At 36.7% G+C, this 15340-nt stretch overlaps 1 protein-coding gene across 2 annotated transcripts in view; it reads right to left on the bottom strand.

Moving 5' to 3' along the window:
* LOC141428818 (uncharacterized) overlaps positions 1-15340 on the bottom strand; it is a 54497-nt gene that overhangs the window by 6502 nt on the left and 32655 nt on the right. Inside the window, exon 1 of one of the 2 annotated variants that reach the window (XM_074088835.1) lies at positions 3573-3748. The exons of the other annotated variant lie outside the window; for it this stretch is intronic. The gene's annotated coding sequence lies outside the window, so the exon portion shown is untranslated. Of the gene's footprint in view, positions 1-3572; positions 3749-15340 lie in introns of those variants that run through there. 2 annotated transcript variants of the gene reach the window in all.

Raw genomic sequence — 15340 nt, 5'->3', positions numbered from 1 at the left:
AGTGCACTGAACTGTCATTGAAATATTTCTTAAATAAATAAAATTCGTCATTCGTGATGATAATACGAATATCATGTATATTGAAAATACAATGCTTGAGTTAATACAGAATAATTTGATATACATATTACCAAGTTAAGAGAAAACTGATACGTAGCGACTCGCCTTGGGTTACCGAAACGTATCTTCGAAGTAAACATAGTGATTCATTTTGTATATGAATAGTATTGTAACTACATGTTTATTCGTGGCATAACGTTTAACACTAATAGCTAATTTATATTAAAAAATATGGTTTGAATGGTTTTTTATTTAACTTGCAATGTTTGTGTTTGGAGCCGTGGTGGCCTAGTGGTTTGACCTATCGGCTCTCAAGCAGAGGGTCGCGGGTTCAAACCCCGGCTCGCACCTCTGAGTTTTTCGAAATTCATGTGCGGAATTACATTTGAAATTTACCACGAGCTTTGCGGTGAAGGAAAACATCGTGAGGAAACCTGCACAAACCTGCGAAGCAATTCAATGGTGTGTGTGAAGTTCCCAATCCGCACTGGGCCCGCGTGGGAACTATGGCCCAAGCCCTCTTGTTCTGAGAGGAGGCCGGTGCCCAGCAGTGGGACGTATTTAGGCTGGGATGGAATATTATTATGTTACTATATATGGGTCCATATCGGCTCGCTTATTGGAAATCCGAAAGTAATGTTTTTCAGAATGATCATTTGTTATAACTCTTTTTTCTCTGATTCCAATAAGTGTGCAGAATTGTTATAAAATAAACCTAACCTAACGTATATAATAGTTTTCTATAGAATGACCATTTCAAAAAATCAGAAAACTGTAAGGTTACAAAGGGAAAAAATTATGACAAACGATGATTCGGTAAACGAAAATTACGGTATGACTTGCGAAGAGTATGCGAACTTTGGCGCTCGCGATGTAGTAAGTATGTAAGTATAGTCTTACCTAATGGGCATTTTTGTGCGAAATAAAAGGTGGTTATTAATTTTTGCCCAAGTTAATTCTTCTTTTGTCGAAACATTTTTAGGGTTTCGGAGCCAAAATGGCAAATACGGAACCCTTATAGTTTCGCTATGTCTGTCTATCTGTCTGTCCGTCCGCGGCTTTGCTCAGGGACTATCAAAGCTAGAAAGCTGTAATTTTGCACGGATATATATATAAACTATGCCGACAAAATCGTACAATCAAAAATTAAAAAAAAAATTAGGTTACCTCCCATAGACGTAAAGTGGGGGTGATTTTTTTTTCTCATCCAAACCTATAGTGTGGGATATCGTTGGATAGGTCTTGTAAAACCAGTAGGGGTTTGCTAAGACGATTTTTCTATTTAGTGATTCGTTTGCGAAATATTCTACTTTAAATGCAAATTTTCATTAAAATCGGGGGTCCCCTCCCCCCCCTCTAAAATCTAAACCGGTTGGTGGAAAAATTTGAAAAAATTCAGGATGGTAGTAAGTATATCAAACTTACAAGGAAAGCTATAACGGCTAAGTTTGCTTGAGAATTATTAGTAGTTTAAGAATAAATAGCAGCCTAAGGTATAAAATATACCTAAACTTGAAAGATTCCGTATAAAATACGAAATCCTTAGAAAAATATTACTTAATTTTTTCGTAATGGCTACGGAGCCCTATTTTGGGTGTGCCGACGCTCTTGGTCGGTTTTTATAAATTATTTTAAATAGATAAAATCTTAACTTATACACGTTTCTATTTAATAATTTTCTATTACCAACAAAAGGATCTAATTAAGTATGTACAATTTGTTATTTAGTTATCTCTTCGCGCGGAATGCTATACGACCCGAAACGGTCCTAACGTTCTTCTCGTCTTTATATGTATCCCTTTGCAATATCGTTAGAATAAATGAGCCATTTATTTCTTTCGATTCTTTGTGTGTACTAACAAGTTCAATTTGCGTTTGTTTTGTTAGTGCAAAAACAAGGACAAGGGCAAATCAGACTCGCGCTCCGACGATTGGGTATAAATTTATAGGTATAAAATATCAAATGTTAGCAGAGCTCCTTTTCAAAGCAAAAATACGCACTGTATGGTCATTTTAGATGGATTTTGACATACTCAGACATACGTAAAAAAAACAGCCAAGAGCGTGTCGGACACTCCAAAATAAGGTTCCGTAGCCATTACGAAAATTAAGTAATATTTTTCTAATGATTTCGTATTTTATACGGAATCTTCCAAGTTTAGGTGAGTTTTATACCTTAGGCTGCTATTTACTTTTGAACTACTAATAATTTTCAAGCAAACTTAACCGTTATAGTTTTCCTTGTAAGTTTGATATACTTACTATCATCCTGAATTTTTTCAAACTTTTCACCCACCGGTTAAGATTTTAGAGGGGGGGGGACGCTCGATTTTAATGAAAATTTGCACTTTAAAGTTGAATATTTCGCAAATAAATCACTGAATCAAAAAATCGTCTTAGCAACCCCCTAATGGTTAAAAGACCTATCCAACGATAGCCCACACTATACCTAGGCTTAGATGAGAAAAAAAAATCATCCCCACTTTTTGTCGGCATAATTTTCATATATATTCGTGAAAAATTACAGCTTTCTAGCATTGATAGTCCCTGAGCAAAGCCGCGGACGGACGGCCAGACAGACAGACAGACAGACATGGCGAAACTATAAGGCTTCCGTTTTTGCCATTTTGGCTACTGAACCCTAAAAAATATAAAGATTTAACTTTTCTTATGGGTCACACAATCACAATAATATAAGAACTATCTTTATTTCATATTGCAAGTTTATTTCCCATCAGATGACCCGCTTGCACGTTTGCCTCTCTCTTGTAATAAAAAAAAACTTCTATTAGATAACCGGGAAACCTAACAGAATCTTTTACTACACACACACACACACACACACACAAACATCACGCCTGTATTTCCAAATGGGGTAGGCAGAGCACACGAAACGTTACCGCTTCGGAGCCACTTTTAGGTTTTAAGTTTGACAAAAACGGTACAATAGTGACAGAATCGTTTACTATCCCTTTCGAACCCAGCCGATACAATTGTGCGGGTTAATTACATTTGAATTTGAATTTGACATGGATTGTACATAAGGTCCACTGTCATAACTCTTACATTTGAATTTTGAACTTGACATGTATTGTACATAAAGTCCATTTTTGTAACTTTTCATACTCGGCTGGGTTTGAAAGGGCTATGTCAACAAAAATGTGCCCACGTAAATCAAATCAAATAAACCCTCGAAAAATGACCCAAATATGAGATAGATAAAAAATGTGATGCGATCTCCACTGGCGTGCTGCTCAGGTAGGCAACCAGCAGAACTGCCTACCCTCATGTCTGCACTAGTGTTGCTTAGTATATTAGTGATGCTGGCGGTTGCGTGCCACTGCCCCTGTCCGTCTCTGTTTATACAGACAAAACAAACAGAGACGGCATCACATATCTATCACATTATCAATAAGTGGTAAAACAGGCCTTCAGCTCAGAGCTGCTGAAGTCAAAGGACCACCGCGGCCTTTTAATATCCTCACTGAGTGCACTCCCCCCCAATCACTAACCTTCACAGTTCCAAGTAAAACGTTCCGACTGGTCAGTAATGATCACTCTATATGGGGCTCGGCGGTCGACTGATCCAATTAGTATTGATTGAGGGCGACGTGGGCGTACTTAGTGCCAAATCATCTTGACTGATCATTTGGCAATGCGGTCTGGTGGCACGATGGGGTGAGCGATGTTTAAGCGTCGGTTAAGCTGTAGTATAGGGCGATAACGGAAACCTGTTCCTTGGGCTTCGCTGTCTGCTTGACCCACTGTCTGTCTGTTTACATGTATCGTTCGAAAAGTAATAGGTATATACCGAAAACTAGCAGTAACCGCTGCAACAAAAAAAAAGTAAAGTTCTTCTAATCCAAATAACTGCCTACCGAATTCATGTGTCTATTTCTATCTTTAAAAGAGTTTTTATCGTAACCAATTAACTGACACACAGTTTACAGCACTTAGGCTAGTAATATAGCAACCTTAGCCTTCAGTATCAAAAACAACTTTTACCAGAAGACTTTTTCAAAATTTCCACGGGATTTTGGTCTAGCTTAATTAGTTGAGGCGAAGCTCACACAAGCGAATTCTTCCTTTAAATAAAGCTCATTTGTAGTCAAGCTGCACGACTTTCGCAATTTCTTTAGTTATTAAAGTTGTTAAATATAATTAAAACATTTAAAACCACATGCAAGGTAGCGCAATAATGTAGAACTGATTTCAAGCTTGAATTGCATCTTGCTGTATTCACGATGTAGCTTTTGTGCAAGAATGTGTTCAAATTAGCTATTTTTCCGCTCCGCTAATCGCATAGTGTATTAACTTACAAAGCTGATATTCTGTGGTTTTATGTTCAACTAGATTCCGCCGGCGAGTTTGCCGACACCGAAAAATTAAGTCCTATCTCATCGAAATAAAAAAGTGCAACCCGTACCCTTTATGGTAATCAAGGAATGTCTGCTGAAAACGTCTTTTTAGTGGTTTAGACTGTGTGTTAACTGTCAGTCAATAAGACAATTTGATTAGACTCGATATGTATTGTATTATACGAGTCTACTCTATATTGTACATAAAACACATGAAAAATAACAGTTAACAATAGAAATGTACAAAGACGTGAGAAGTTTTTAACTTTAAAACTTTTTTTGCCGTTACGAGCCTTTTTCACCACTCATTAATAAATTTTATGATATCTATAATGCCGTCTTTGTTTGTTTGTTTTATCCGAATAAACAAGAGGCAACAACATTGTATTTATGACATGAGTAAATTTTAAAACTCATTCATTATGTAAGTTAAACGGCAATTAACCGTCGTTTTGCCGCTCGTGGCACCGTGCACGACCACGGAACATGAATGGAGGCGACAAGTGAAGATGTCTTGCCAAGGCTGCGTATGTGTACCGCGATATTGGCCCACTTACCTGAGCATTGCGAGGAGTCCTGTTCACGGTACGATTACTAGAGAATAATGTTTTAAGCATTTTTATCTGTTAAAATCAACTGTAACCCTTCAAAATTATCAAAACGAACTGAAACCTTTCAAAAAAGATCTGTCATGCACTATAAAATGATATGCTACAACGACCACAGAAAGTCCATAAGTACCTACTAAATTTCATTTTCCCAGAAAGAGGTGGAACCTTCATTCGCTCATATCTTGCTTATTTTCAACAGATATTGATGATTTTTACGTCATTCGTTTTATTTTCCAGTTTTGTATCGCGATAAATTGTTTAAGACACAATAAATTTGTGCTCTATTGACCGACCGAAAGCGAAGCTTCTGCAAAAATGCTTTCGTACGTCTGTTTTCTTCTACAGGTCGAATTTTTCAATGAATTCCGATAAAAATACCTAAAATTGATAAAAGTGGCTCCGAAGCGGTAACGTTCCGTGTGCTCTGTCTACCCAATTTGGGAATACAGGCGTGATGTTTGTGTGTGTGTGTTCTGATAAAAGTTTTAAGCAACTTCGATTATCAGCATCATAATCGTCATCCCAGCCTATATACGTCGCACAGCTGGGCACAGGCATCGTCTCACCCACAGATATAGATTACACTAGATAACGCAAACACCTCAATCTGTATGAAAACCAACCGTGTCACTTTTTATATTTACTGTCACGTCTCAAGAGCGAATTAGCGAAGTAAATTCCCCTATGTCCGCGCAAAATCGATTCAAATGCGCCGCCTGAACACGCCGTGGGGCTCGAGTCAGCCACTAGTCGTGATTAGTCAGTTAGCGGTCTGTTTGTATGGGGCCAACCCCGACGTTTGGTCAGGGTTCGGACACGCGAAGTAGATGCATTTGCGTAATCTATTTTATTTATCTGTCCGTGAATGCCAGTTTTACACGTACCTGTATTCGCGTTAGGGTAAAACGACGTTTGTTGACACCAAGTAATATCGTGTTACTGACATTGCTCATCTCTCGCATGATGTGCCCCACTTAACTTAACTTATGAAATGTCATGAATAAAACATGGAGAATGTTTGACGCATAATACATCCTTGAATGTACCTGAAATAATAGCTGGTCTCATAAGACGCGGAACTGATAGGGCAGAATGGGTCTAGAAGGAAGACCGCGTGACTGGAAACTTGGTGTAGTGAGCTCTGTGGTTAATGGGGAGATGATATTCGTAAGACAGCAATCAAGAACAAACTACTTAGTCGAAGCTCAAAAATGTAGATATATAAATAGTTGGCGCTGAAACTCGTGTATTTTTCGAAATGGCTGAAATAATAATATATTTTCAGCAGCATAAAATTTGGCCCACCCAACATACTATTACTATATATTTTAGTTTTCTGTATCTTAGATGGCAAAAAGAGAACCCTTATAAGATCGCATTGTTATCTGTTTGTCTGTCCATCAGTCAGGATAATACGCTATCTTTGTTTTTTTTTCTCTAGCCATTCTCTATGTCCCACAGCTGGGCAAAGGTCTCTCCCTCGGATTGCCAACTTCCTCTGTCGGCAGCTAAGTTTTGCCAGTCGTTTCTGAATGCTTCCAAGTCATCCTACCACCTCCGTCTCGGTCTGCCGCGTCTCCGTTGACCATGTCGGGGCGCCCACTGATCTTTGATTTACAAAACAAATAAAAAATACTCAAATACCGTATTCAATAACAATTGCTATTCAAAAGCGGTAATCGGATGGAATTCAAAGCTCTTTGAGTGCGACTTAATTGGGTATACATATCCAATTCAATAGCTATGCCTATATTGCCTATTATCATTCAATAGCTGTTAATTAGATAGGTTCACCCGATTAAAGGCTATTGGCTGTTCATAGCGCAAATGTACTACAGGCAGCAGCAGAAGTAGATAAGCAGTTGTGGTGATCAAAATGATAAACACTCTTAATACCTTGGCAGTTGAGTCGTGTGTGCATTTTGAGCACCGTAGCCGCTCTACTTCTGCTGCTGACTGTACTGCCAGCTAACCATTTACGAGTAGTTGCGCAGTGCAAAGAGAAAAAGCTTTCTGGACCGTAGAGGCATTTCGCACGTGAACAGCTAAATGGCTTTAGTTAGAGCTACGGGATTAAGCAATTATATAGACTGAAACCGGGGCTAGGACATACGATCATTTTTAATCTAGATTTTTTTAATATTGTATCTTTGACTTTTTTAGGGTGAAGCCTGACGAGCGTCATTTATTGAGTTGTGAGTTGCGTATTTTAGGTCGCGTAATTTCTGCTCCGCAAAAATTCTGTTGTGTCGCTAGATGAGCGATATATTCAGTTGATTTACGAAGCATACTCGTATTCAGGAGACACAGAAGAAAATGATAAAAGAAAATACTGAGATGAAAATTAAAGACTGATGATTCTCTCGCCCCCTCTAGCCGCGAACTCAAATTCAGCCGGGGCTGGAGTCAGCAAACAACTCATTTTTGAGTTTCCGTGTGAAAGAAATAGGAATTTTGTATGAAATCTGATGTAGCAGAAACTACGCGACCTAAATTACGCGACTCACAACTCAAAAAATTAAGCTCGTCTGGTTTTACCGTTTTTGTACTGTACCTAAAAGTTTTATTTTTGTTAAATCGTGTTTCAAAATTAAAGCGTAAATTGAATATATAAAGAGGAACGCTCGTAATTGATAGTAATTTCTTAACTGGATAATTCCTATCAATCAACAATAGTGTAAATTACCCTACAGCTACAACGCAACTACCCAAGCTCTCAACCTTATTCCAAAGATTTTAAACTTCAATTTACCACGTACCACAGCAGCGTCATCCATCCTTATAGAACTGAATTTCAAACCGCTATTATGTCATTGCTGACAATTTAACAATGCGTTTGGATAAATTTAGAAGTCAATCCGTTGTTATAGCTGCCTTATTTTACCAACTGTATCTGTAAGTTTGTATGTCTTGCTTGATTGTGACATATGTTCCACCCACCTGCCCCCTGTACCACAAAAGTTACAAGTGCTACAATTCGACAAAATTGTCAAGTTTCCCATAGTAAAATGTTACAATTTTGTCGAATTGTAGCACTTGTAACTTTTGTGGTACAGGGGGCTGTATGTATTGAGCCAAGTATTGGCTACTTTTACTCGGTGATTAATTCATCAAGATGACACCTAAGTTATGTTTAGTATTTCCTTTCTAGCGCGTATGCTTACTCATGAGTTGTGATCAATCATATGACTGTCGTGTTTAATTATAAATCAGATGTCGTTTGATTAAAATTAAAACGCTTATTCATACTTGTACCTCGGTCATTCATGTTTGTCGTAAACATACTAGTAGAGACGTAACAACTTAAGTTGAATAATTTATTGAATCAGGCTTTACTTTGCGGAGGTCCATATCAATGAACTAAAATAATTTCCTTGCTCACCCGCGACCTTACGATAGCTAAGCTTATGCAAAATATGCGTGTTCATGCAGTTCCTCCACCTCCACACTGTAAGAACACACACAAATCACACAAACCCATCTATCACCACCACCACACTACACTGACGCGTTTCGAACTCAACCAGAGCTCATCTTGAGAGTGACACAAACGTACACCATGCTACCAGTTGTTAGACCACAACACATAACAACTGGTAGCATAACAACTGGTAGCATCGTGTACGTGTAAACTGCATGTCGGGCTTAGCTATCGTAAGGTCGCGGGTGAGCAAGGAAATTATTTTAGTTCATTAACTTAAGTTGACACGTAAGCAGAACCCTATTACCATCGGCTCGCCCAATATTTACGAAATAGGACTACACGTACATGATTTATGATTATGAAAGATAACATGCGATCTTTGCTTCCGCTTTACCATGAAAATATCTAACGCTACGCCACTGCAAATAAGTAATCTTATAAGGTAAAACTCTTAAGAAGATGACTTGAGATGATGTACGTACATGTACATACTGTGAGATTCAATAATAAATCCTTACTCCTCTTTTATCGAATCTATCTATTTATGGGAATTTATTGGACAAGCATTCTCAATTAATTAAATTAAAATAAAATATGTATTTAAGGGGGCCTCCATGCAAGAAACTTGACTTTTTTGCCGTTTTTTGCTAATGTCTAATGCTATAATAGATAATGGTAAGGAACCCTTCGTGAGCCAGTCCGACTCGCACTTGGCGGTTTTTTTTTAAATTGGTGTTGCCTGTAATACGAGCAAAAAATTAAAACATAGATCATCCTCGTCAAACTGAACAACATTAGTTCAGCGACTTAAAAATAATGGAGTCTTTGAATTTTCCCTTTTTCATACAAATTAAATACTGCTATCAATGTACGCCATCCTAGAATATAACTGATGTCACCTGTCACGCTACAAACATCAAGCATTTTTCTTTACATTGCTTCTTCGAATAAACTTAAAAGTGTAATAAAAAATAATTATTTAATCTGGAACTAATGTTGTTCAGTTGGACGAGTATGATCCATGTTTAAATTCTTTGCTCGTATTGCAGGCCACACCCGATATAATCATAAATAGGCCAGCTTATATAAAAAAGAAACTTCCATTGTGTCACAAAAGCTCTAATTGTCAACCTTAAGCTTATTTATTTATTTATTTATTCATTTATAAGTCATGTTCATTACATTAGGTGACATATTATTAAATAGTAGGTACACGACACCCTGTTAGGGTATAAAAATGATAATCCTTAAACTATTTTACTCCAATAATTCATTATATCCACGGATTAGAGGAGTGATGTCATTAAAATACTAATGCTAATATAGGTAATAAGAATTTATTGTGAATTTTCGTAACTTAATTAGATTGAAATTTAAATGAAATTTAATTTTAATAATGTTCAATGTCAAATTATTATTTTCAATATTATTATTAATGTCATCATTCAACTATTTCGTATTTCTTAAAAGTAGTGTAACAATTAAAATTTTCTTATGAACTACTAGGGGCATTTATTATTTAACATTTAATTTTCATAGTGTATCATTAAAAAAGTCATCAAATTTATAGTAACATTTTTCTACCAGTAATTTTTTTAGCTTATTTTTAAATACATGGTCGCTGGTTTCCGAAGTGATCATTTCCGGTATTTTATTTGCTATGCGTATGCATCGGCAATAGGGGCCATTTTTAAACATAGCTAGTTTAGTTTTTGGTATTAATAATTGTTTTTTATTTTGCCTGTGTGATCTCAGTGTCTTTCTTGTCGTAAATAGGTTGGCGTGTTTCCTGACGAACAGCTTAAAACACAGCTTACAGCTTACAGCTTTAATTAAATGAAAACTATAAATACGATGTATTACGTTTCTGTTTACAAAGGAACGTGTGGGTTGCTGAGGCTGCCACTGAACACATTATCGACACACGTGCACCTATTTATAGAGTGGCTGGGATATCATGAAAAGGATGTGTGCGGAGCAGCACCGACTGACACTCTTCTGGAGGTCGTTGCAGAAAGGATGGACAATTGGACAGTCCTCTTCTCACTCATTGGATGATCATGCATGTGAGATCCAATGAGCATTTCGTGTGCTTACTAATAATAGTTATTTATGTGGCTGGTGCATAATGAGAGGCATTAAAGTACGAGTGTGGTTTCATAATAAGATCACACGAGTGTTTTAATGCTTAATTATGTATAGCCGCATACATAACTTTATCTACATGCATATCATAAGTTTTCTATAATATATTCAGATATGTCCTGTATTTTTGAGTTAGTGTTACTGATAACTAGTTTGAAGTACCTACCAAAGCTTAAATAAAATAGATAATAAAAAACTAAAGTTTTATTTATAATAATAATTATTATCTACATGCATGTCATAAGTTTTCTACAATATGTACAGATATGCATTGTTAAAAAAAGTATTACAGATACTTTAATGTAAACATTAAGATGCACTGTACTTTAATGTGAACATTAAGATGCACCCGCAGATACCAGGTTTCTTAATAAAGGCCATTTGATAGTCGATTCTGAACATATAATAGGGAAGTTATGATATGCATGTAAAAATAATTATGGGTACCTAATGCCCGAAATAAATGATTTCATTTCATTACAATGCGGTATTTGAAAACTCCTGAATGAGCCATACCTTGTACAAGGTGTTGGTGGTGGTGGTGAATAACTGAAAACTCGAGAGTAGTTTGTATTTATTGCACTAGGTATTGTAATAATATACTTTAAACTAGTTTGAGTATTTTTTAATCCCCCTTTTACAATGCAAGTTACAACGCATCTGCAATACCCCTGGTGTTGCAGATGTTTATGGGCGGTGGTGATCTCTTACCATCAGGAGACCCACTTACTCGTTTGCCATCCAGTCGATTAAAAAAAAAAGTTGCAGGTTTCGGGTGAGCAAAATACTTAATTGTTTTAGTTATGTTTACTCAATGGTAATTAATTATAGTCGTTAGTATAAACTATGAGCTCAGTAACTATAATAATAAAAAGTTTTGCCTTTACTTGCCAGGGAACCAGGGAAGTTATCGACAACAGTCTGTGTTTCAAAGGTTTCAAAGGTTCAAAGTTCAAAGGTGTCCAAGGTTCGCAAAAACTTTAAGCAAACACCGCTTAATAATTAATAGTACATTGTGTCTTAAGGGCGGTAAATAAGGAATTACGAACGAGAGTCTATTTGAAGCCCGAAGTCGAAGACTGAGGGCTTTAATGAGTCGATGTTCGTAATTCTAGTACCGCCCGTGCGTCATACAATGTTTTTCATCACATTTGCGAGTAAATTTTTATATTTGTAAAAGAAAAAATATAATTCTTCCAAATATTGCCAATATCTTAGGCTGCGCTCTTCAGCAAATCAGGTGAAATTGCTTACTTCATAATTTACTAGTTTTATTTATGTTCTTAGTATCACATGTAAAATCCACTTAATTTTTTTAAAGGAAATTAAAAAAGTCTTCGTATTTTCAAAAGTAAAAATTAAAAATTAATTACGATACTGGCATAAAACGTAAGTATAGTTAAGGTTTAGGTATGTCTTTTTAACGTGCCTTGAGACTGTTTGTACTTATTTTTGCCGCTAATATTATATCGGTAACAAAATATGTAATTTCCAATCATATCTATTGTTGAATTTTAAATGATGATTATTTAAAATTATTTTTTTTGATAACATCATCCCAGCCTATATGCGTCCCACTGCAGGGCACAGGCCACCTCTCGGAATGAGAGGGCTTGGGCAGTAGTTCTCACACGGGCCCAGTGCGGATTGGGAACTTCACACACACCATTGAATTGCTTCGCAGGTTTGTTGTACAGGTTTCCTCACGATGTTTTCCTTCACCGTAAAGCTCGTGGTAAATATCAAATATAATTCCGTACGTGCGTGTGCGCAGTTTACGCTAACGATAATAAATACTAGAACGACTTCCAAACTACGCAATGGCAACCTTTGGCACCTTAACTACTTTTGTCATCCACGCATTCAATGACGTTCTTTCAACTGCGCGCGCATAAATAAATCAATCGGACTAACAATGTATAAATAAAACAATTTGTACCAATAAAACAATGGAATAACGAAACGTCACAGTCAGCGAGTTAGAATTCTGCGCTCGCGCGTCCGCATAGATCACGAGGGATGTGACGGTATCGGTTTTAAAACCAGACACGAAAAAAAATGTTTTTTCTCGAAAATGTCCGTAAAAGTTGACATTATGCTTTACATAATCAGAAGGTGAAGTGCATAGATTATGGTCAGCGAAAAATTAAAAAGTTAAAAAGATTGGATAGCTCGACAATAATAAATTACCGCGCCTGCAATCAGTCACAAGTTTTTTTAAAAGTTAAAAAGGCCATGGAAATGTTGGCACAAGTCGTATACACAGCCAAGTCTAATGGCCAGTATCAGATATTTTGTTGGAACTCCGGACTTTTTTCATTGGGTCTGAAACAGCTTGTGGTTTATTTTTAATGAAAAAAACCTGCAAATTTTAAGAAAAAAAGTGGCAAAGCATTAAATGGAATAAAATTAAATGCTATAATTTTATTATTTTGAGAGAAAGTTTACCTATCCTATTTCAGAATTATTCCCCTTTTTTGAGAAAAGCTTTACATTAGTCTCGGCTGGAATAGCAATATTGCTGGCTTCGTATTCGTTAAACGGACTCGCAAGCTCGTCCATTTAATACTCATACTCAGCCAGCAATTGCCTACTTCCAGGCCACGACAATAATCTACTATTACTTTCTACTGCATTTCGTATTGCGCTATTATTTAATGTTCCTGGCGACCTGTAATTTATTACCTAATCATTAACGGGTTGTTTCTTGATAGTAACATGGAAGTAGATACAGTCAACCAACCAATTTAACCACCTCAGAACCTTGTCATAATGACTTGTCATAAAGAACTATTTCTGACCATGAATTTTGGTAGCATTTTTTTATTCCTCGTTACGTCATAAAACATCGGTTTCTGGTTTCAATTAGGTCCCTCTCTAGTAAGAGACGCCCAATTTGCGCTACAAATACCGACAGCATGCAAAAGGTGGATTCAGTGTTTGAGAACGCTATTCGTTTCATCGAGTTCCAGAATGTTGTTAGTAGGCTTTTAAGCCCCCCTTTGAATTTTCCGGAGGGCATCGAAGCATTTTCACCATCGCACAAGAGAACAAAGAGTATAGATTGAAAGAGGGATTTGAGCGTTTCATACAAGTTTCATAAAATTTAAAGATGTGACAGTTTAATTTTTTAATTTTGATGTAGGTGTGGCAAACGAATAAAGGGTTCACCTGACGGTAAGTTATATCAGTAGAAATGTAGAGCGGTAAAATTGGTCCGGTAAAAGACGGTAATATATGGTAACAAAAATTAACGTACTTTTGATAAGTACGTTTTTTTTACTCATTTAGCAATTCATAATTAAGCTAGTCTATTTTATCACGCGATGCATCGTTTATTACACAAACTTGCATATCTGGATCGCTGTTAGAGTTTCTGTCAATTTTATAACTATGTTTTGTTGGGTAATAACCTAACCAATATATTATAGTTGGAAAACCCCCGACATTGTCACTTCAAAGTTCAATATCTCAAAAACGGCTGAACCAATTTTGATAAAACATGTCTAAGAACCATTGCTAGAAACCCTGCTTTCAATTAAAATACCGCATTCAAATCGGTTCACCCGTTTAGGAGCTACGTACGACAGACATACACACACAGACACACATAGCGGTCAAACTTATAACACCCCTCTTTTTGCATCGGGGGTTAAAAATGTTGGTCGTGCTCGTGAAAATATTCAGATTTTAAATTTAATTTGTAGTGTCAAAACATTTGTTTTCATAGCATTCTATTGTGATACTAAAAACTAACACTTAAGGCCTGAGAATTAATGTCTCAAATTGTACCCCTTCCTAAAATGGACCCTAAAGCGTTTCAGAAATTCCATTCTCGCAATTAACGCTGACATATTGTTAAACCCCCGTTTCTTGTGTACACAAACGTACACTGCGTTAATAAATTTAATTTAAACCTTCTTACGAATTATCTGGGCCTCTTCAACGTTAAGGGTCGTCCACATAATTAATAATAAGTAAATCCTACTTATAATTCATTATTGCAGGTGGTAAGACCTTGTGCAAGGTCTGCCCGGATTGCTACCACCATCTTACTCGCTAATCCTGCCGTGAAGCAGCAGTGCTTGCACTGTTGTGTTTCGGCGTGGAGAGTAAGACAGCCGGTGAAATTACTGGCACTTGAGTATTCCATCTTAGGCCTCTAGGTTGGCAACGCATCTGCAATACCCCTGGTGTTGCATTCACGATGTCATTTTTGGGAATTACTTTGGAATAATCCCGGAAGTTCAACTGTCAGATCTATTACTCGAGCGATGCCACAGATAAAGGCTAGTTATTTTATAAAAGCTAGGCCTTAATACTAAATTTAACCTAATTTAGAATTTCAAAAATACCCAAACACTTCTAGTGCTGCCATTGAATCTTTAACAAATTTAAACATCTGAACGGATACAAGCTTTCAATCCAGTTGCCGGCAAATAAATCACACGTTTCTGTTCAAACAGAAACAACTTCCAAGTAAAATTCACTTCTAATTTGAACTTTAATACGACACGCTAAGATTCAAACACCACGTGTCCTTGATTCGAGTTACTACCTTTTGCGCTGGGAGAAACAAATATAAATTGTCAAGTAACATCATGTACAATACAAATTGTCTTCGCTAATGTTTTCAACTGAATTCCAGCGAAAGCGACGGGATAATTAATTGAAAAGGAATGGAGTACATGTATTGTGATGAAAATATTGAATAGGTTTTAGGCAATTGTTCCACTACCGTC

This window comes from Choristoneura fumiferana, chromosome 6 (assembly GCF_025370935.1).
Source record: "Choristoneura fumiferana chromosome 6, NRCan_CFum_1, whole genome shotgun sequence".
In the NCBI taxonomy this organism is placed as follows: domain Eukaryota; kingdom Metazoa; phylum Arthropoda; class Insecta; order Lepidoptera; family Tortricidae; genus Choristoneura; species Choristoneura fumiferana.
This window is presented reverse-complemented; position numbering and strand designations above follow the sequence as displayed.